This window comes from Solanum pennellii, chromosome 10 (genome assembly GCF_001406875.1).
Source record: "Solanum pennellii chromosome 10, SPENNV200".
In the NCBI taxonomy this organism is placed as follows: Eukaryota; Viridiplantae; Streptophyta; class Magnoliopsida; order Solanales; family Solanaceae; genus Solanum; species Solanum pennellii.
In genome coordinates, this window is record NC_028646.1 from 12,856,701 (window position 1) to 12,878,865 (window position 22,165).

The following is a 22,165-nucleotide window of genomic DNA, read 5'->3' on the forward strand; positions in this document are numbered from 1 at the left end:
TGTAGAAAGGGTCTAGGAATGAAGCATAGGGATCATGTTGTCATGCCTTGAGCCTACACCATAGGCGGGACTAACACACGATAACCATTGGTGGCCCCAAGCGAACCCTAGGCATGACTTACTTATTTAGCGGAAGACTTTTAAGCAAGAAGAAGAGAATTCAAGCACAAGATAGTTCAAAAGTCTCAAAAGTAAACTCATAATAATTCAGAAATAAACATTTAACTTAGCAAAAATGGCAACTCAAATATGAAAATAAGTCAATAACAAGATAATGACGAATGAACTAACATCTGATTGTCTATGAAGCCTCTAAAATAATTGAGATGGAAGTTGGGATAAGACCCACGGCATCCTAATGAACTAACTAATACTGAAAGCGATAAAAGGGATCCTCCAGAAGGCAAGGAGGCTTACCATAAAACTCTGAATGCTCAACTGGATCAACGAAGCGCAGTATTCTGATCCTAGTTACCTGTATCTGCATCATAAAATATGCAGACCAAATGGCGTCAGTACATTGAATGTACGAGTATGCAAGGTGAATTCTAAAACAAGACATAAGTTTGAAAGAAACTGAAGAACTTACCTGGCTCAACTCAAACTAAACCGAACGCATTTCAATATGAAACGGCATAAAACAAATGCAATATAAAGAAAAGTTTTTTAAAACATGGATGTCAAGTCTGTGCATTTGGAAATACTTTAATACTCTGTGTGTATGCAAAGAGACAATATACAAGCTCATGTGAAATGTGTAACTATTTCATTTGGTAAGGCTAACTTTAATAACGGGCTTTACTGAACTGCTTTTAGCTTTACTAAGAAAATCCAAGGGCGTTTATTTCAATTTAGGATTCAGGATTCATATTAATTTCTTGATTGAGTATACATGTCCATATAAGATATGTTTGTGTGATTGTTTTCTTTTCGACCGTCAATATGAAATTTATGTATGCCTTATACAGAGTATTTGCTATTCTTCGAGTCTTAATCCTCCATCTAAATCTTGGTTTTGATTATCAAATCTTAGTACTATCTTTCCTTTTTTGATTTAGAGGTGATTTGTTGATTGATCACAAAATCACAAGTCACAGCAAATCTTTTTTTCTTTCTTTCAGATGATTTCATTTCCTTATCTTAGTTTACTTCCTTGCATTGTAGATGATAACTCTTCATTGCTGCTCCTTTGAGTGTCTTCCCTGCACATGAGATTTGTTTCTATGTTGTTGTTATTATTAAAATATATTTCATAAAATTATATTCGCAACAATTCTCAACACAAGTATGCATTATATTTTAACGCGGAGTCGTTATGTTATCTATTTGCAGTAGTTAGGAGCGTGCACAAATTGAACTGATCAAAAGATCAAATTTTAAAAAATATTATGGGATAAGACATAAGTACCCCTTAGATGACTATGTCTAAAATGTCAGAGACACATATTAACTAAACTAAAGTTTCATTACCCCCTGAACCCATTTTTTTTTTGTAATCTTGTACATTGTTTTGGCTTATGTAACATTCAAATATCTCCCATGCGCCTCAACTACATGGAGTCACTGAGTGTGCCATGTAAGGTAATAGGACCTTAGTTTAGTTAAGGCGTGTCTCTAGAATTTCGATCATAGTCTAAGGGGTACTTGTGCCTTATCCCAAATATTATTCATTTATTGTTATTTAGTTATTGGATTAACGAGTTTTTAATAATTTTATAAAAAATTCACGGATTAGCGATTCAGTTTTGGGTTTTTAATATTATTTTACTGGGTAAGCACATAACCCACTAAGACTATAGTAATTTACTATTTTAACCCTACATAAATATTAATATCAGTACCTTATTGGTTACTACCTTTGTCATTTAACTTTCAATTCACAGTATTGTCCTAGTTCTTTTATTTGTGTTGCACTTATATATATTTTTTCATGTTAGTTACTATTGTTTATATTTTATGAACATTAAATAAATAATATTATCTTTTTGTCACGATAAAATGTTGGAAGTCATATATTTATTTTATGAACATTTTCTAATTGGTTAAACCAAAAAACGAACCGTTAACGACTTAAAACCGATAAAAACATCTTACTAGTTTGATTATTGATTTAGTGTATTTAAAAACCAATAACCTAAATCTGTAATATATAAAACCGAACATAACCGACCGATGCACACTCCTAATTGCAATTCGATTATGATTATATATTCGTCTTATGTGAATTGTATTTGTAATCAAGTTGGATCTTCTAGGAGTCATCGTCGAAGAATTCAACCATTAATATATATGTATATTCACATTCATTGAGACCTAGATGTGAGGTATCAGTGGCAGCAGAAAAGAATCAAGTCTTTCCAGTTTGGATTGTTCTGAAAACATCCGATCGATATACAACGAAGAGTAGCATCATTATGTTAATTGAACTTAACATTCATTCAACATCAGTTGAATCAGAATACCCTCAAGCAATTTTCGAACTATGTTGTTTGAATAATATCGAAGAAGCTACTATATTGAGTATTTATAACAAAATTGAGATATATGTTATCGTGCATTCCCAAAATTGCGAAATTAAAGAAGTGACTAAGTGAATGTCCTGTAACAACGATTTTTTGTTGTATAATTGAAGCATTTAAGGACTCCCTTGAAACTATTTTAAATATAAAAAAATCTGAAAGAATTAGATCTGATGTGGTTGGACAATGTTTATCTAACATAGGTGATGATCATCTCTCCAAAAACAACAAAAAATGTGATATATGAGATCATGTTATGGAACGCAACATCTGACTCTGTAACATATATGCTTGAAAATATGCAACAAAATATTTTACTTTGATACAGAAATGGAACACAAGTTATGATACAACAAAATCAAAAGCAATCTTCTAGAGATCAGCCTAGTTCAATGAGATTTTATTTTATTTTTCAATTTATTAGGAGCTCAATGGGTGACACCATACTCGAATGTTATCAAGAAGATAAGGAGAACTATCCCTTCTCGTTTTGTATAGATCCTTAAAAATTTTGGTCCTTTGCAATATTGCTATTTACAAGCCTCTCTCTTTAGCTTTTATACTACCTTACTACTTGGTTTACAAAGTGAAGAATATGCATTTGGCTGTGTAAAAAAGACTAACTAGTGTGGGTTGAGCTAAATTAGACATTATGCATTTACTTCATCACATAATATTCAAATCACACTAAAAGCAATGAAATGGTAATAATGTGCATAACTGCATATTCAGTCAAATAGTTAGACCAGTGCAGTTGATGAGACACAAAACACCTTACTGCCAGATTTGAAAACCTTGAAAGGATTAGCCATATATAGCTCAAAAAAACAAAAACAATGAAACCGATCAGATTGTAACATCACAGTAACTACAAGAAGATAATATAAAATTCAATTGATAAAAATAAGGAATAATGACAGTTAAATTAAAAATACATCAAAGAGAACATATAATGGAATACAAGTAAATGGAAAAAGTTCAACATTTAGAACATTATAATTATCAAATACCAAATTAGATAAGAACATCTTTCACTTCCACTACCTTGAAACTACCACGAACTTTGGTGAAATACCCTACCTTTTGATCACATTCTTTATTATTGTATTCATAAATTATGTAGTCCAGCTACTCATTATATCGATAAACCTTCATTCCTCCAAAGAAGCCACTCGAATTAACATTGTTCCATTTAGGGAAAATAAGTGATTCCCTCTAATTATGAACATACAACAAGTGAGAGATCCCTTGAATAGCAAGATTTGTATTCGTCCATTATTTGAATCATAAGAAATCAGATCATTCCTCCTAGTTGAAAACAAAATGTAATCGTTGTTCTTAAATCCAACAACTTTCTCCATATTTGCAACCAAATTTATACATTGTATCTACTCCAAGATTCCAACACTCCATACTCCTTCTATTGTCTCCTGTATTCAGATTAGCAAATCAGAAATAATAAAAGACAAAGAGAAAAACACAAAGAACTATTCGAGTCCGCAGAACTCATTGTGTGTCCTTAAGAAATTTAATCCCCTAAAGTACTCGAGGTTGCAGATTAATTCCTCCTAAGATAAAATGGATTAACCATTAAAGAAGTAGTGGTACCTTAAACTTCGATAATTTCAACGAACTCAAAATGATAGCAACATATCATACACACAGATACGATCGATCGATTTTGTTTTTAAGAAATGTATGCATAAGAAGGAAAAAATTCGATGCAGAAAATGAAAGAAACATATCTATTATAGTCAACAAAGGGTAAAGGTCACAACTCTTTGGAAAGAAGAAAACATTTCAGAAAGATCACAACACTTTCGAAAAAGCACAACCTTTCAAACTGTCTCAATCCTTTAGAAAGAACACATTATTCTATAAAGGTCACAACCCTTCGGCATAGTCACAACCCTTCAGGAGAGTCAACACTCTTCATTTAATGTTCACACCTTTAAAACCCAACAATCCCCCACATGAATAGGGAATGACTATTGTTCAAACATAAGAGTGAAAAATTGTGTGATTCGTAAGTAAGGATTGATTGCATCTGGATAAGTGGGTTTCCCTTTGAACTTTCCATAGTGAACACATATCGGATATACTCGGTCAATCAGTAGATTTGATATGTTTGAACCGTCGTGATTTGGTGTATACCTAGATAACATAAGTCACACAATCATCCCTTGAATTATTTTTGGTTCTCATTGTTTTGTTCGTTTTAGCCATAAACACGTCTTGGTTTATAAGTGCGTAAGGAACTGACCTTAACGAATTCTTCTTGAAGCGGCTTACACTTCACATTTACATAGGTGATTTATAAATGTTTTATCCCGTAGATACACTATTTGATATATCCTGTATCAAACTTAGAAACCATTAAAAAGTCCTAATGTTTTTATCCTTGTCACTGAACATTGTCTTATCATAAGAATGGACCATAAAAAATATTTTAACAATGTTGAACCGTCATTAATGACTTTGTTTGATCTCCTTGAACCTAGATCTTGGGATCTCTAGTCTTCTAGGTAGAGTTACCGCCACAATGACTTGTCCTCGTCCATAGTCCCATTCCCTTTGATAATCTATCAACTCCCTCTCTAGTTAGGCCTTTTATGAGTGGATCCGACACATTATTTTTTGACTCTACATAGTCAATTATGATAATTCAACTAGAGAGTAGTTCTATAACGATATTATGTCTACGTCATATATGATGAGTCTTTCTGTTATACATCATGTTCCATACCCTACTTACTGTAAATTAAGTCTCACAGTTTATGCATACTGGAGCTAAAAGGTTTGGGCCAAAAATCTTTCAAATTTTTTTGGAGTCATTCAACTTCTTCATTGGCCTTATCTAGAATAAACTCAAATTTCATAGAAGAGCGAGCGATACATTTGTGTTTGGAAGATTTCCAAGAGACTGCTCATCCACCAAGAGTAAATACATATCCACTCGTGGATTTTGCTTCATTTGACCTGGTGTTTCAATTTGCATCACTATATTGTTTCAACATTGTTGAATATTAGTTATAATGCAAAGCAATAGTTTTCTACGTATGTTTTAGATACTCCAAAACTATTTTTATTGTCATCCAATGAGTTTGATTGAGATTAGTCATGAACTGACTCAGTTTACTAATATATAGCACATGACTTCATGATATATATCATACTTCTCAATAATCTAGTACAATCTAATTGTGAGTCACTTTTGCCTTCATTCCTTTGAAGTACAAATCTCACATTTATTGGTGTCTTTGACAATATTGAAATCCAAATGCTTGAACTTGTCAAGTAAATTTTCAATCACATCAGTAACTTCAACATCTTTCATATCGAAGTTACTTTCTAGCATACGCTTAGTAGCATTTATGTCAGAAATATCTCTTTCGATGATTTACATGTAATCAACATAAAAACAAACAATGACCTTGTGATTTGGAGTGTCTTTAATGTAAAAACATTTATCACATTCATTAATCTTGAATTCATTTGCCAACATAGTTTTGTCAATCATCGCATGTCATTATTTGGGCGCTTGTTCTTAGTCCAAGAGTGACTTAACAAGTTTACAGACTTTCTTTTCTTCAAGAACAACAAAGCCCTCGGGTTATTCCATGTAACTTTCTTCCTTTAATTTCCCATATAAAAAACTGTTTTCACATCCATTTTGACGAATATGAAGGCAATATACCGCAACTAGGGCAATCAACATCTAAATTGATGTAATTCTAGTTAGTGAATATTATGTGTCAAACAAGGTTTTCTTATTGTCTAAAGCCTATGATCACAAATCTTGCTTTGTATTTGTCAATAGTTTCATCAACTTTCTTTTTCTTTTGTAGATCCACTTTGAACCCAAAAATTTATTTCTCAAATATGATTGATCAAGATTGAATCTATCTTACTATTGGCAGCCATTTTAAAAAGAGAATGAGTCCACAAAGGACATAACTTTTAGAATATATGAGACACATCTTCAAGAGGAAATGTTACAAAATCAAACTCGGAGAAAGTAATTTGTCCATTGACATTTACTACGCCTCTAAATCTCTTTATCAAGTTCATTCTCCTTTGGTTCTTTCCAAGGTCGTTTAGACTGTTCACTTAACTATTCGATAGTTCCCTACTCTCCATTTATGAAATAAACTGTATTGGAAATTGTTAGATCACTATCTTTCAAGAGTTATTGCTTGTATATACTTTAAGGGAGGACAAGCAATTCTCTATCAGGATACAACAATCCTGAACAAACACAAATTTTTGTTGCTCCCTTTCTTAACAAACAAACGTTTTTGTTTTTTTATTTGTTACTCACTTTACTAACGAACAAAACTTTTTGTTTCTCTCTTTCTGAACAGAAAAACTTTTTGTTGTTCTCATTTGCTATAATGATAGCACCCCCCCCCCACACACACACACAATTTTTTTTATGTGGTAAACCTAAACTTAGAAATAGAACATTCAACATTTCCTTCAAAGTTCGTTTTTTCCATTCAACAATTCATTAGATTGAAGTGAGAATGTTCAGTAATTTGATGGATGATTCCATTTTCCGAATACATTTCTGCAAAAGAAGATTCATATTCTCCACATCTATCTAATCATGACAATTTTTTTATCTAACTGATTTTCAACTTCAGTTTTATATTGCATATATGTTTCTATTGCTTCATCCTTAACATTCAGCAAATAAATATAACAATATCTAGTGCAATTGTCAATAAAAGTTACAAAACACTTTTTCTTACCACGAGATGGTATTGACTTCATATCACAAATGTCAGTGTAAATCAATTCTAAGGTATTAAAATTTCTTTCAACAACACATGCTGGACATTTCGATTTATTGCACTAGAATTTAGGTAAACATCTAAGTTGATTAGTTTTTGCAAGGTTTACTAATAGACATGCCCGAGCTTTTGTGTCACAAACAATTTGATTCAAGCAAGTAAGAACAAATAGAAATACTAAATTTGAAAAGACATTCTTTGAGGTAACCTTTTCCCATAAATATTTTGTTCTTTAATTTTTTATAAATTTCTCAAATACAGACATTGTTTTAGAGTCAACACATTGTCATATGTCCTTTTCAGAAGGACTTTTCCATAACATTCAATTTGTTATAGAATTACCGATGACTATAGTTAGGGGTGTACATAGGTTGGTTTGGTTTGTTTTTTTCATTTAAAAAACTAAACCAAATATGTTGGTTTATTAAATTTAAAAATCAAATTAAATCACATAAAGTTGATTTTTTTCTTTTTACGCTTTAGCCTGTTCTTTCGAATTTTTTTTTATTTTTTCATTTTTTACAACTGTACGGTTTTTGAAAAAGAGACCAAATATTTTTCACTTACCTGTGTGATAAGATAAACTTAAAAAATATTAAATGAATAGAAAATTTCAAAAAGATGATAAATTTCACATGAGTACAAAATATTTTTTTTTGAAGTATCAACGTTCATTAAATTAAATTAATAAGATTAAAGGTTAGAGAAAAACTGAATACAAAACAAAATATTTTACAAAGTAAATTGTTAACTTCGAATTTGAAAAACTATAACAATATAATTGTAACTTCGGGTCTTAATACAAAATAAATATTTACAAGTTTTACAAGCTAAAATTTGAAATAAAATACATAAACATTGAAAACTATAAACTAACTAACTAACTAACTAACTAACTAACTATATATATATATATATATATATATATCAGTTTGATTGGGTTCAATTTGACTTTTTTTTTAATACCAAACTAAACCAAGAGTGGTCGGGCTTTTTTCAACCGCCAAACCAACCAAACAAAACCACAAGTCATTTTTTTTTGTTTGATTTGGTTCGCTGGTTCGGTTAGTCTCATCAGCACAATAAGGGCTATACGACCCAAATGTCTATTTGACAACACAAGCATAACGAATCATTTTTCACCAGAGTTCATGTCTATAAGCAAAAAATATTTAAATAGACATTTCTTTTCATGAAAATCACAATATTTTAAGTGAAACTTTTTCATAAAAAAATACAATTCTTTTGAACGAGTAATATAATCTTGTGGTTTTATACTAGTCATATTATATACACTAGTAAAGAGAGACTCAAAGACCAGAATATCAAATATACTCCAAAAAATTAGTAAGTATAACATAATACAAGAATGTCATCAAATTTCATATCTTGTACTTTGAAATTTAAATTAGATAGTACGTCTAATTTTGTCTTTATCACAAGTAAAGAACCCCCACATTTTAAATATGTTTTCAAAAATATTTTTCAAGTATGTTAAATTATTTTCCACATATTTTTCTCCTGCTTTCATATTGTATACCATCCAAATACACATTGGCAACACGAAACCTTCTTTTAGAGATTTAATCCATATAAACACTCATTGTAGGCACAAAAATTACTAATTGTATGTCACTGGTGTTTATTTTTCCTTTTTTTTTTGTCACAATTAGACAGATCACTTAGTATTTAGAATACTAACAATAAATATTCAATCTTCATACAACTTGTTTCTAGTTTAACGATGAACTTTTTATACTCTTCTAATCGTTAACAGAATGTGTTAGGACCGAAAATAAGCAGGTGTAAATGTGGAAGTTAGCAATGCAAACCTCGAAAGACCACGAGTAAGAAGACAACGAGAAATATACCAAAAGACACAAAGATTTAACGTGGTTCGGTCAATCGACCTACGTCCACAAAGGAGATGAGCAATCCACTATAAATATGAGAGTACAAAATACAGAGGGAAACAACCTCAACCAATTCACTCGGAATACATGGGAGGTTCACACAAGTGATAACGTATCAAGCTTGTGACCCATAAATTCTCTCCCTAACCAAAACTCTCAAAGTCCTTAAGACTACATTGTGAATGCTGATTAAGTTAGAAGGAACATGCCTCTATTTATAGAGTCCTAAACCTTTTCCTACAAGAAAAGGATTAGTCAATCCAAAACCTTTTCCTAAAAGGAAAACCTATTTATGGTAAGAAATTTAGGGCAAATAAAACCCAACAAATCTCCCCCTTGGCCTGAATTTCTGACAAAATAAATTTGTCCACCTTCTTCACTTAATCTTCAACAACTTGTTTCTCCTCTCCATAATCTCCTTTGCAAAATTTATGTATCAACAGAGAGAACCTCTCTGAAACAATTTCTCCAATAACAATCTTCATTACTGTCAAAAAGGTTGCGGCTAGAACTACACCCGCCAAGATGAACACCTCTTTCTAACCTGGTTCAATCATCGATTATCGAACCATTGAACATGACTCCATCATTGAATCTGGCGCTGATACCACTTATTAGGACCGAAAATAAGCAGGTGTAAATGTGGAAGCTAGCAATGGAAACCTCAAAAGACCACGAGTAAGAAGACAACGAGAAATATACCAAAAGACACAAAGATTTAACATGGTTCGGTCAATCGACCTACGTCCACAAAGGAGATGAGCAATCCACTATAAATATGAGAGTACAAAATACAAAGGAAAACAACCTCAACCAATTCACTCGGAATATATGGAAGGCTCACACAAGTATCAAGCTTGTAACCCATAAATTCTTCCCCTAACCAAAACTCTCAAAGTCTTTAAGACTACATTGTGAATGCTGATTAAGTTAGAAGGAACATGTATCTATTTATAGAGTCCTAAACCTTTTCCTACTAGAAAAAGGATTAGTAAATCCAAAATCTTTTCCTAAAAGGAAAACCTATTGAAATTTTTATATTCTTCGAATAGGTTTCACATTTAGACAGAGTAGTAAACCAAAAAGGTTTTAATATCTAGAAACGTCAAATAGAACACTGTTTCTATCTAACGATGAAGATTTTATCTTTATTAAATCATTTATCCTTAATATTCCTGACAAAGATTTTGTACTCTTCAATTCAGATATTTATTCAAACAGAGTATTTAACAAATTGGTGAACTCTTCAAACCAATGCACTACCTAATTTGTTTGTGAAGTTCTTATATTCTTCAAACTGAAGGAGCAAAAAAAATCAAAATATTTTATCCTTCAAAAGTCAAGCACAATCAAATTTCACATGGAGTAGAAAACTACAAAAAAATTTTCCCCTTTAAACAGAATATATATTAGTACTAATAAACATATATTATGAGGTCATCACATAATGACCATCTATCCTAACGTTTATAAAATAATTCTCATAACTTATACAGGATAGGAAAAAAATAATCAAGGGAAATATAGATAGACTCTGATTTTTACTCTCATTGAATCATATTCTGTATGTCAGCAATAATTTCATGCAAGTCACTTTCCTTGCTAATTTTTTTTTCCTTTTCTCAGTTTCCATCATATTTCTATTTTTCTCAAAAGGACAATTAATTTCAACAAGAAACTAAACTCATGTTCAAATATTGTTAGGAGACAACAATTGTTCATTTACTACTTCTCATAGTTATATTAAATCAAGAATATAGAAAAAAAATTTAAAGTGAATATCTTAACATTTATGCATAGAATAACTTTTCTTATTGAAAAGAAAACTGAAGGGGTGAATTGCTTCGATGCACTTGGGAAGAAAATAAAGAAAAATCTTACCCATCCAAGAAAACCATACTACAGAAAATATACTCGAACTTATTAAAGTAGTACTAATTCATCCCAAATCTCTTTTATCATGTGATAATATAATTCTCTTTTGTTCTTCTTTTTTTTCCAACAAAAAAAAAGAGAAAATAAAAGTAATTTTCTTACCACAGAAAATTCTATCAATATTTAAATTTCTTAAGCTTGTTGTCTTGTATTCATATTAGCAAACCAAAAATAATAAAAGATGAAGAGGAACACACAAAGAACTATCCGAGTCCACAGAACCCACTGTGTCCTTAAAAAATTTAATCCCCTCAAGTATTCGAGGTTGCAGATTAATTCCTCTCAAAATAAAACGGATTAACCATTAAAGAAATAGCGATATCTCAAACTTCGATAATTTCAACGAACTCAAAATGACAGCAACATATCACACACACAGATATGATCGATCGACTTTGTTTTAAGAAATGTATGCATAAGAAAGGAAGAATTCGATGCAAAAAAATGATATAAACATCTCTATTATAGCCAACAAAGGGTAAAGGTCACAACTTTTTGTAAAGAAGAAAACATTTCAAAAAGGTCACAACACTTTCAATAAAGCACCTTTCAAACAGTCACAATCCTTTGGAAAGAACACATCATTTTATAAAGTTCACAACCCTTCGTCATAGTTACAACCCTTCAAGAGAGTCAACACCCTTCATTTCATGTTCACACCTTTAAATCCCAACACCTTTATCACCCATACTTCACATTAAGCGTCATCTATATCCCTCCAATAATTAACAACAACACGTAATTTCTCAAACAACATAATCGATAAATTTTTGGAGTTACACTAGCTAAAGCATCCAACAACATAATCTTCTCAAACACCTCATCCGCTATACTAAATGGCATAACTAAACTCTGAATTACACAACCATATCATAACCAATCCAATTTTCGACTCCATTGACAAAAGTCTGAGACCACTTAGCATCCACCATGCAATGCTTAATCTGAACTCCTACCACTCTCCTCCAAACCCCACTATTAAGTGAATAAATTTCAATCTTAGAAGGATCATTATACCCGAACACTGTATTTGTATGATACATAAGTCTAACCAACTTATAGTCATCAGTCTAAGGCAAATCAACACCAAATCAAAGAACAAACATATGAGGTGACTGAGGCTTAATTGAAGACATAGGTATACTTATAAACTTATGAATTGAAGGGTTCCATAGAACAAGACTTCGCAATTAACCAAGCAAATCATCAAACAAACATGTGAAGTCATTGAAATTGCCAATAATTTTGAATTACCCGTGTTGGCATTTGAAAAGGAAATTATGTTCCGATGTAAAATCCAAGGAAAAGGGTCGATTCTTAGATTCTTGAAACAACAAATAATGCTCTATTTTACGAGTTCTGATGTAACGCCTAACAATAAAGGTGTTGGAATGTGGGGTTTGGGTGAGGTGAGCGGAGATGAAATAAAAATTGGTGATAAGTGAATGCCATGATTTGCAAACAACTGTGAATCGAATTGAGGATTTATTAAGTAGTTTCAATAGGACTTCTCTCAAAAGTTTGGAACCAAAGTAGGCAAAGTCAAGATCAGTCATTGATCAATTTTGAGAGAAAGAGGGAGATACATGAAGAACCGTAGTTGTGGAACAGAATTTTGATAAAAATTGCTTTAAATATAGCGATATCGACGGAACGGGGTGGATATAGCTTTTGAGGGGGGGATTTCTATCCGCCCCGACCCGTTGACATCCCTATATTTAAAGCAATTTTTACAAAAATTGTCTTCCAAAACTAGGGTTCTTCCTGTTTCTCCCTCTTTCTCTCAAAATTGATCAATGACTCATTCTGACTCTACCTACTTCACTTCCGAATTTTTAAGAGAAACCTTCTGAAACTACTTGTTAAATCCTTAATTCTATTCATAGTTATCTACAAATCATGGCAATCACTCATCACCAATTTTTCTTTCATCTCTGCTCACCTCGCCCAACCCCACATTCCATAACCTTTCTTGTTAGACATTACGTTAGAACTCACAAAAGAAAGCACTATTTGTTGTTTCAAGAATCTAAGAATTAACCATTTCCCTTGGATTTTACATCGGAATTCAAATGCCAACAAGGGTATTTCATAATTGTTGGTAGATGCAATTGCATTGTGTGTTTGTATGATGATTTTCTTGTTTAGTAACGGAGTCTTCTTCTATGGAACTCTTATATTCATAAGTTTATAAGTATTCATATGCCTTAAATTAAGCCTAAGTCGCCTCATATGTGTGTTCTTGGATTTGGTGTTGATTTGACTGAGACTAGACACTATAAGTTGGTTAGACTTGTGTATCATATCAATATTGTGTTCGGGTATAACAGTCCTATTGAGATTGAATTTTATTTGATTAATAGTGGGGTTTAGAAGAGAGTGGTAGGAGTTGATATTAAGCATTACATGGTCGAGGTTATGTGGTCTCAGACTTTTGTGAATGGAGTTGTACATTGGATTGTGTATTCTGTAGTTCCAAATGGCACTGGAATTGAGTGTTTAGTTATGTCATTAAGTATAGCGGATGAGGAGTTTGGGAGATAATGTTGACGGATGCTTTAGCTGGTGTAACTCCAACAATTTGATTAATAATGTTGTTTGAGGAATCACTTGTTGTTGTTAATGATGGGAGAGAGATAGATGGCGCTTCATATGAAGTATGGGTGATGAAGCAGTATTAAATCTTTTAATCTTGGAGTAGATTGTATTATATAAATTTGGTTGCAGGTGTGGAGAAAGTTATGGAATTTAGGAACAACGGTGACGTTTTGTATTCAAGTAGGAGCAATCATCTGTTTTTTTATGATCCAAATAGTGGATGAAATACAGATCGAAGGATCTCTCACTTGTTTTATGTTCAAAATTACATGGAATCACCTATTTTTCTCAAAGGGAACAATGTCAATTTGGGTGGGTCCTTGGGAGGAATGATGGTTTATGTACTTACTGAGTAGCTGGACTACATAATTTATTGATACAATAATGAAGAATGTGATCAGAAGGTAGGGTATTTCACCAAAGTTTGTGGTTGTTTTAAGGTAGTGAAAGTGAAAGATGATTTAATCAAATTTAGTATTTGATAATTATAATCTTCTGAGTATTTGAAATTTTGTTTTCCATTTACTTGCATTACATTAGTTGTTACTATATTCCCATTTCTTTGTGATGTATTTTCATTTTAATTGTTGTAATTCCTTATATTTATCAGTTGATTGTCATATTCTCTTCTTGTAGTTACTATTGTGATGTTACTATCTGATCGAATTCATTTTTTTACTTTTTAAAGCTAGATATGACTAATCCGTTCAAGGGTCCCAAATTCGGCAATAAGGTTGACTTTTATAGCAGAGGCTCTGGTGAAGTTGCTTTTATCTCTAATAAGAAACCCAAGAGTATTTTTTTAATCAAGAATTTATATTGATTACTTGATTGAGTATACAACATACATTGGTAAATATATTCGTTTTAATTGAGCCCTAGATGTGAGGTATCAGTGGCAGAAAAGGAATCAAGTCTTTCGAGTTTGGATCATTCTGAAACATCTTATCTATATACAAAGAAGAGTAGTATCATTATGTTAATTGGACTTAGCATTCATACAACACTAGTCGAATCAGTATGGCCTCAAGCAATTTTCGAACTATGTTGCTTGAATCATATTGAAGAAGCTACTATATTGAGTACTTGTAACAAAATTGAGATATATGTTATCACGCTTTCCCGAAAGTAAAGAAGTGCTAACTGAATGTCTTTGTATAGTAGATCTTCAGTTACAGATTTCCGCTAACAAAGATTTTTGTTGTGCAATGAAGAATTATCCAAATATCAAAAAAACTGAGAAAGTGAAATTTTTTAAAGATCTTAAAGACTCCCTTGAGACCATTTCAACTATAAGAAAGCTGAAAGAATTAGGTCTGCTGAGCTTGAATTTCTCTAAGATAGGTGCTGATGATCGCTTCGAAAAATAGTAAGAAGACGGTCTATGATCTCAGTCTAGGGATAGTAAATAAGATGCTACATGGATCAATGCAGCATCTAAAATCATGTGATGGAACTCGAAATCGAACTTTGAGAGCTACACATATATACTTGAAAATATACAACAAAATATTTTATATTTAAAAGCACAACATGAAAGCTAAAACGGAAAAGAGGAATCATAATTTTTTATTGTACAACAAAGTTGCAACAAAAAAATGTCCAACTATCAAAAAGCTACGAAAGTGGAAGAAACTGAAGTACTTGAAGAAGAACTTAAAGACTCCCTTGAGACCATTTCAACTATCAAAAAGCTGAAAGAATTAGGTCTGTTGTGGTTGGAAAATGCTTATCTAACATAGGTGATGATCATCTCTCCAAAAACAACAAGAAATTTAATGCGACTATGAGATCATGTTATGGAAGGCAGAATCTGACTTCGTAACATCTATACTTCAAAATATGCAAAAAAATAATATTTTATCTTGATACAGAAATGGAACACAAGTTATGATACAACAAAATCAAAAGCAATCTTCTTGTGGTCAGCCAAGTTCAATGAGAGGATGTAATTTACTAGGTTTTTTTAATATGGACCTATTTGTTCAGTATATTAGGGGCTCAATGGGTGACACCATACTGGATTGTATCAAGAAGATAAGGAGAACTATCCCCGCTTGTTTTGGTTAGTCAATCTAGAATGATAAAAATAGAATACAAGGTCGCGGCAATGCATACCAAGTATAGATCCATAAGACTTTTGGTCCTTTGCCACATTGATATTTACTAGCTCAGTACAGTAGTACTTGGTTTACAAAGTGAATAATATGTACTTGGCTTGCTAAAAGTTCAACTGGTGTGGGTTGAGCTAAATTAGGCATTATGCATTTACTTCACCACGCTATTTTCAGCATCAAAAAGAAATATGGAAATTATGATTATCAAATCACAGTAGAAGCAATGAAATGGTAATAATGTGCATAACTGCATATTCATCCAAATAGTTAGACTAGTACAATTGACGAGACACAAAACACCTTTCTGCCCAGATTTGAAAACTGTCAAAGGACTAGCCATATTTAGCTCAAAAACCAAAAATAATGAAATCGATCAGATAGTATCATCACAGTAACTACAAGAAGATAATATGAAAATCAACCGATATAAAGATAAGGAATCACAACAATTAAATTGAAAATACATCAAAGAGCAACAGGATTACAGTAACAATTAATGTAATGCAAGTAAATCAAAAACAAGAGTTCAATATGCAGAGCATTATAATTATCAAATATCAAATTTGATAAAAACAACTTTCACTTCCACTAAACAACCACGAACTTTGGTGAAATACCCTATCTTTTGTCACATTCTTTATTATTGTATAGATAAATTATGTAGTTCAGCTACTCATTAAATCCATAAACCTTTATTTCTTTGAAGAACCCACCTGAATTGACATTGTTCCCTTTGAGAAAAATAAGTGATTTCCTATAATTTTGAACATAAAACAAGTGAGAGATCCCTCGAATACCAAGATATGTAGTTTGTCCATTGTTTGGATCATAAAAAACCAAATCATTCCTCATAGTTGAAAACAAAACGTCGTCATCTGTTCCTAAATCCAACAACTTTCTCCATACCAGCAACAAAATTTATATACAATAAAATGTACTCCAAGATTCTATAACTCCGTACTAGTTCATCACTGATACTTCAAATAAAGTGTCATCTCTATCTCCCTCCCATAATTAAAAACAACAAGTGATTTCTCGAACAACATAACAGATATATTTGTTAAAGTTACACCAATTAAAGCATCTGGCAACATAATCTCCCCAAACACCTCATCCGCTATACTAAAAGACATAATTAAACTCTTAATTCCACAACCATTCGGAACCACATCATACGCAATCCAATGTACAACTTCACTAACAAAAGCATGAGACCACATAACCTCCACCATGCAATGCTTAATCTCAAATACTGCCACTCTCCTCCAAACCCCACTATTAATCGAATAAATTTCAATCTCATGAGGTCCATTATATCCAAACATATTATTCATATGATACATAAGTCTAACTAACTTATAGTCAACAGTTTCAGAAAATTAGCACCAAATCAAATAACAAACATATGAGGTGATTGAGGCTTAATTGAAGACATAGGTATACTTATAAACGTATGAATAGAAGAGTTCCATGGAACAAGACTCCGCAATTCACCAAGCAAACACATTAAGCCATTGCAATTCGCAACAATTTTGAAATACCCTTGTTGGCATTTGAAAGGGAAATTCATTTCTGATATGAAATCAAAGGTAAATGGACGATTCTTGAAATAACGTATAGTGCTCTATTTTACGAGTTATGATGTAACGCCTAACAAGAAAGGTGTTGGAATGTGGGATTTAGGCGAGGTGAGCAGAGTTGAAAGAAAAAATTCATTATGTGTGAAATGCCATGATATGCAGATAAATGTGGATTGAATTAAGGATTTAACAAGCAGTTTCAATAGGATAGCTCTCAAAAGTTTGGAACCAAAGTAGGCAAAGTCAGAATCAATCATTAATCAATTTTGAGAGAAAGAAGGAGAGACAAGAAACACAATTTCGTTGAGATTTGCTTTAAATATAGGGATGTCGACTCGACGGGTCGGGGCAGATATAATTTTTGATTGACAGGGCTGACGAGGAGGGGCAGGAAAAGCTTAGATATTTTTTAATAAAAGTCATGCATGCGGTGCAGGGTGGGTTGCGGGTTTGGGATAAATGCTAAAATCGCTAAGCTATTACTTTAACTTTTCTATTTAGAACCTTTAGGCCAAAAAATCCAACAATCTTATACTTACCGCATTAACCTTTTATTTGTGTTTTATTACCTTAATCTTATTACTTATTATTAAAGAATTGGTTATTATGTTTCTTTTGTCCTTGTATTATATTAAGTGAGAATTCACTGTTTAGCTATTCTTGGGGATTACTTCAAGTCTATTTTCAAATATTGGTGAATTTATAGAGTAATTATGTGGTAAGTTAAGGTTGGATCAGGATTAATATATGACATTTATGACTTATGAACTAGAGCTCTCCATCATTATTTTATTATAAGTTTCAATTGTGGGAAATGATTGGAAAACTTCGTCTCCTCCTTAAATGATCGTTAAACGTTTAATATTTTCTAAAAAACTTTAATTATTAGGTGTTAATTGTCCTTTTGTTATTAGTGTTAGCCCCTAAATACTTGTAAATTAGTTTTAATAATAAAAATTTTCACACGTGTTACTTTCCTCAATTCTTTGGTATTAATTGTTCTTCGACTTGACCTTTAGCGGCCAATACTTTACGAAGGGAAATCAATCCAGTCGTTATAAGTGTATTTATAACGACTAATTTTATTTCCGGTTGTTAATGGTTTATTTTGTTCAATTTTAATTAATGAATAATATATGTTTCTTAAAATTAATAATATTCCCTCGTTAAAATAAAGTAATTGATTAAAAAACTAAGGCCCGCTACCTTTTCCCAATTTTCTCCAAACCCGAGAAACATAAACATCAAAATTCTCTCTTTTTATCCCAAAAATATATTAGGTTTTGTTAAAAGGAATGGAGTTTCTGCCAAAATTCTTTCAATTTGTCGATTTGGAGCCGATACAATCTCAATCGGCGATGAAGGCCCTAGTAAGCAAGCATCTTAATTACATCTATGGAGATTAAGGGTTGGAGACTACCTAAAACCTAGAGACGTGATTCAGTGCGTTGGATATGGGTATGGTATTCTTATTTTTTTCATCTATTGCAGTTTTCGCGACCATTTTACATCAAAGCAAGCTATTTTAGTTTTGAACTGTTTGGACTACAAATCGACATCAGTAGTTGCCCAAATGAACTAGCATTCTTATTTCCTGCTCATTTAGCTATAATTCTGCAGTTTTAACCATCAATTGCAGTTGGGGAACACATAGTTTGTCTGATCATAAATTTACTCACTATGTTTCAAGTAGGGTTCTTTTTATATGGTTTTCAGTCTACTTGTTTTTATTAATATTTTAATCTGCTTGTGTTATTAAGCTTAGAAGATATTTGGTGGTATCTTTGGTTGAAAATAACGGTGGTGATTATTGAATGATTTGGTTAATCCTTTCTACCATTCTAGAGATAAACTAAAGTATTTTTTTGCACCCGAAGTGACAGGCAGTGATGCTTTTGAATTTAAAGAGAAAGATGACTAATTCTATTTCAATTGGAGGCTTTTAAACCCACGAACTAGATAAGAAATAAATATTTATTTCTGATGTTGTAGTGTATCTAATATAGTTACTATGAAATAGAAGAACCTTTGTTCTACACATACACATTTAGTATGTCGCATGGTTAAAAAAAACATATAATTGATAAATAAAAAAGAGTAAGATTGTTTAGGCATCGAAAGAAAATGTTATAGAGAGAGCAAATTCACTATGCATTTGGAGTGAAAGAAATTAAAAAATTGCAAACACCCAACCAAAAGACAACTTATTTTATGAAGTCTGGTGGAGATCTTCGCCCTCAATATAACCACTAATAATGTCAAGAACTATGGGACACATTGGAGCTATGCTTGATGGGAATCCTATTTCTGCGAGGACTACGTAAACTAACAGAACATAACTAACGAATTTCTAGTTTCACTGTTTAGAAGTATAACAAGTTTACTCATATATATAAGGATGTGCAAGTGGTGTGCTTTTAAGACAATGTTGTTCATTATATAGTAGAGAATATCTGCAATAAATGTTATATATTACAGTGAGTTGAAACTATAATGAAATATATGTAGTTTATAATTTTGAATTTTTATGTTGTACTATCATCCGCAGATACGGAAGTTGTTCGCACTATGTTTTGTATCATCCTTTTGAGCTGAATTTCTTGACAATCCTTGTATATTCCTTTCTCCATTTTTATTAGTAGTTAATTTTGATTTAGAGGTGTTTGCATGAAGTAAAAATCACATTTTTCACTGTTCCATGCACTGAATATATTTATAAACTGATTTGATGGAGAGTTGATGGATAAGCCTTTGCTGCAGCTTTTTCTTATGATCAGCAGACTATCCTGAAAAGGGAAAATGTATTTTCGAGTTATGATAAGAGAGAAGCTCACATGACACTCTTTATTTGGGATATGTATAAAATATTAAGACATGGTTAATACTCATTATATGTGAGAACATTTAGTTTCATATTTAACCAAAAAAGAGGAGAAAAAGAATTGTAGTCAATACGTAAAGAGATGATCAACATTGAGCTACGACAACATTATATCAATGATACTGCAGAAAGGAATCAGAGAACTACGTGGCTGTTGAGTTATACTAAACAACCAAGTTCTTATAATTAACTCATCAACTTAGTTATTGAAACTTTTTATCCTCATAAGAACTACCATTTTTTCTTCAAACTTAAAGCTATGCAGAGCTTGGCATCTTCTCATTCTTCTAGGATTATTCTCAATCCTTAGTTGGTGAATGAAATATAAAGAAAATATTTTCTAGCATGACTACCATCAAGTTTTCTCGTACCAATTTCTGTGGTTCTCGGGTGTAACAAATAAAGACAAGGTGCCAGTTCTTTAATTTTGTGTGGCCAACTGACCACTAATCTCAAGTCGTTAGACAGAGACACTTTTATATACTCTTAGTTACATTTAAGTAGATTATCTTTTGTTCTCGTGTGCGAACTTGATCTTTTCATATGTAAAATACTTTCTTGATAATAGTTGGTAGTGACATTTAAAATATAGGACCTCTTCTTTGTTATCATGTAAAATTGTGCCCTATATTTTTTACGGTTCAAACTTATAAATGAGATTGGTTAAACAATTTAGCACTAATATCTCTTCATTTAACATCTCATAATGTTGAATTAAAAGGAAAACTTTTTGTAGAGTAGGATATCATATACTTACAAACCTGATCCCTAACGTTGCTTAATTAAGTGTAAAAAATAAATCTCTTTTTTTTTTATTTATTTTGAAGCAGATCATTCTTGATAGTAGTGTTGGAGTTCCTGTGTTGATACTAGCAAAAAGTGTGGGCTTTGATAAAAAGCTACACTTTTGGACAGCGTAACCTTTGACATTAGGCAACACTTTTTAAATGTTGCCATCTTTGGCTACACTTATAAAGCGTAGCCAAATAGGTATAAGGGCATGCTTTGAAGACGTGCATTCGCAACACCTATTTTTCATTAGACTACACTTAAAAGCGTTGCCTTTTCAGAGTTATTGGTCACGCTTAAAAGTGTTGCCTTAGATGAAGCAAGCCTCACTTTCAACAATATCTAAAACTCAACAGGTTGTCCCTACTACAAAAACAAATCTTCTACTTCTATTCTGTTATTGCTAGTAATAGTTAGCAGAAAAGAAAGGAAGCATAATCCTCAAGTTGAAAGTAGAAAAATAAATAAAACAATTAAAGACGTAGAAATAATTGCTTTACTAAGGAGTTAAGTTATATACATTAACAATTAAAGCATGTTACGCGATCAATGTAGTTTTACCAGTTATAGAAGGTAATAAAATATATTTTTGAGGTCACCAATCAAACTTGTCATACACAGTTACTTGTTATTGTAAAAAATAAGAAGTTATTTACTGTCCGTTCACAAAAGTTAAAGTCTATTACTATTATTTTGCTAATAGATCCCTTTATAGGAAGAAATTTTCTATTTGTCATAACTGTAATGTCCAGCTCTTGCAAAACGCTCTCACAAGTTATTGCACCCCTTCTAGACTTGAAAAATATATCCTATATCTCCTATCTCTAAGGAATATGATTCGTTTTCTATATAGTGCAACTCAAACTACAGAGCAAGTTTAGCAAATTCATACTACGAGGTGATCCCAAAACAACTAAGTAATATTGAACTAAAGTTTCTGATGTATACTTGAAAATGCACTAGAGAAACAACAAAATGACTTCTACACACTTCAAGACATGTAGTCGAAAAAAGAAAATTTTTACCAGCAAACAGCT

At 31.9% G+C, this 22,165-nt stretch overlaps 1 long non-coding RNA gene and 3 pseudogenes across 1 annotated transcript; 2 read left to right on the forward strand and 2 right to left on the reverse strand.

Moving 5' to 3' along the window:
- Positions 1-367: 367 nt before the first annotated feature.
- Positions 368-12,719, reverse strand: LOC107001081 (annotated as a pseudogene).
- A 240-nt stretch (positions 12,720-12,959) lies between these two features.
- Positions 12,960-14,117, forward strand: LOC107001082 (annotated as a pseudogene).
- Positions 14,118-16,547: 2,430 nt separating this feature from the next.
- On the reverse strand, positions 16,548-17,715 carry LOC107001083 (annotated as a pseudogene).
- Positions 17,716-18,638: 923 nt separating this feature from the next.
- On the forward strand, positions 18,639-21,017 carry LOC107032431. Its single transcript, XR_001458362.2, has 2 exons — positions 18,639-18,916; positions 20,219-21,017. It is a non-coding gene; the product is annotated as an uncharacterized LOC107032431 (long non-coding RNA).
- Positions 21,018-22,165: the final 1,148 nt, after the last annotated feature.